Below are 2,882 nucleotides of genomic sequence, written 5' to 3'. Positions count from 1 at the left end.
AAAGTATCAGGGGAACATGACAATCAAGGAGCTATTCACTGAAATTTTCACTGCAAGTGAAAAATTCGAAATTTTTGTAAAAGTATCAGGGGAACATGACAATCAAGGAGCTATTCAGTTTTTAACCAATATTTCGATTTATTAGCCAGTTACAAAAGAAAAAATTGGAATTATTTAATAAAAAAAAATGAATGACGGCGGGATCGAACCCGGGCAGTCGGCGTGGTAGGCAAGCACGTTACCATTAAGACAACACGCTCATTCTGGTAACATAATTTTATTAGTGGTATATCTTCAACATATTGAATAATTTTTTCCATCGAAATTCCACAAGACGTGGCTTCCCCCTTCCGCTCGTTGTACAGCCGGTTAAATTTCAGTTAAACAAATAAAAAACAAAAAGCATTCATGCCGCAGAAAATAAAATTCACCCTTTCGACTTGATGAACACCCCAGCATTTCGTGTGGCGCCCTCCATCTCTTGGGGTGTAGTACTACGATGCCGCTGGGTCACTCAAACCCCCAAAACTGAGCCTATTCAGTCAATCCTCTTCGCTCTTCCTCTTCCTCAAATCACCCTCTGGCCGCCCGTACACCTCCTCCTGCTGCAACAACCCCTCCTTCCCCGTAAAACAACCCCTCTTACCCTTATCCTTTCCAAAAATTTCCAATTTTAAATTCTGGATTTCAAGTCTGGATTGTATGGAGAATTACAATTGGAAAAGGGTGCAATTTAGGTGGCGGGGCGGGTGAGGGGGTGGTAGTACGAGCGGTATTTTTGAATGTTAAAAAGTGGTGGATAAAATACTCTGGTACACACACGTAATAACCGCAGCTCACCTAACGAGCCCTTGACTCAGTTTTTATAAGAGGATTATCATTCCATTCTACGACTTTATAAGGTTTTCAGAGTTCTGTAGAAGCTGAGCTTTGCACTAATAAGAGCATTAGGATTTAAGAATAGTCATTTTGTTCTGAAAGAGATTTTTTCCCCATTCGAGTATTTATTTATATATATTAAGACTTACCGTATGCCTAAAAATTATTGCACTACCAGATCGTAAAGTCTAAATTGTTAGAAAATTATAAAATGAGTTGAAATAAATATCCAGTAAAAAATAAAAAAACATTCTCTCACTCTTCCTGATCCTGAATCCTGAATTTTCATTAAAAAAATGGCAATACTCATTTTATATTCTAACAATTTTCAGATTAAATAGCAAGTTGGGATAATGATATAATAAATTAAATTTAAATACTTAATCAATTAAGTTGTATACAAACCACTATCTATTTTATTATTTTCGTAATATAAATTTCATTGAGGCAATCGAAAAAAGAAAAATCATAATGACAGACACATGATGATAATTGAATTTATAATATTACTTTCATCTGTACGTATAGGATTATAGATAATATGACTTATGGCTCCAAGTAAAATTAAACAACGTGACATAAAAATGATAAGTAAAATAACAATCAGATTTTCGCCATCGAGACACTACCCCTATCAACTCTGGAAGGATAATTCATTGTGTCACCAATCACAACATTATTTCATTAAAAACCACGACAATTGAAACATTTAACGAGATTTCATTTTAAATTCCAAGACTAGCTCTGCAGCACCTGAAAGATTTAATTTATTTCCTAAAAAAGTTAAAGCCTCGAGAGATAGTGCATCAATGGCACAATCTTATCAACTATAAACAAATTTTCTCAATAAGAAAACTAAACAATCCATCGTTGCTATTTTCATTCTTTTTTTAATAAAGAAAAAAGAGGACAAAACGCCGTTTCAACTCCGCAATTGGCATTGACAAAACGAATTAATTAATTCAGTCCAATTTTTTCTTTCCAAATATTGAATTCCGTAATTGAGTGAAAGATGATTTGAGTAATATTTCACATCATCACAGATTAAAAAGACACTCTCCCATGTCAAAGCTCAAAATTATTACTTTAGGTTCACGTATATTCCTCCAAACATCATTCCATGTAATTCAATGCATAATTACACCGACAGATTCGTCAATTTGATTCTTATCTCCATTTTTCTTGGATTATTATATAAACTGCAGTTACCACAGGTCAATTGTTTCATTTTACTGATAAAAAACGATTCGAGACATTTTCGAGTGAATTATCTTCATCTATTGCTCAATTTATCTTCAATATACCATGTTCTCGATATTTAATCTTTCTAAAAATCTGGCGTCAACATTTTATTGTGTTTCACGTCTTTAATCGATTAGATGGACGTTGTTGGACCTTTTTAATTTGGCTATTGAGTCGTCATTCACTAGTCTAATATTATCTCCTTTAATTTAATCTGTTAATCGTTAATTCGTTATTCGATTTTCTAATTAATTCCATCTGTTTTTAAATCGTTACAAAGGTTTTTCGTAAAATAACCTTAGACTTTAGAAATCTATGTACAATTTTCATAAAATAATAGTAATTTAATATGTAAATATATTGTAACGTTTTGGCTGGTGTATTGAGCTTCCATAACTAATTACAAATACAACGAAAAAAAAATTAATAAACCAGTAGCAAATAATGATATTAAAAAATGTCAAAAGACAGTAGCAAAAAAAGCTTAAACGTATGATTCGAAATAAAATTATCAGAAAGTTATTTTCAGTGTTGGAAGATAAATAATCGAAAGTCTTATCGTCGTAAAAATTGTAATTAGTTCTGGAAGACAATTATTACCTCGGATCTCGATTTTTAAATCTTCATTATCTTTTCTTTCATCACTTTTAACATTTTTCTTTCATTAATGAAACACATTAGCTCGTCTTTACTTTAATTTCTGATTTTCCATCGTACACTCTAGATTTCATTCAGTTATTAATTCATTTGATTATTGATTA

This window comes from Fopius arisanus, unplaced genomic scaffold, assembly GCF_000806365.1.
Source record: "Fopius arisanus strain USDA-PBARC FA_bdor unplaced genomic scaffold, ASM80636v1 scaffold00004, whole genome shotgun sequence".
NCBI lineage: Eukaryota > Metazoa > Arthropoda > Insecta > Hymenoptera > Braconidae > Fopius > Fopius arisanus.
The sequence above is the reverse complement of the archived record's forward strand: the minus strand, read 5'-3'. Positions refer to the sequence as shown.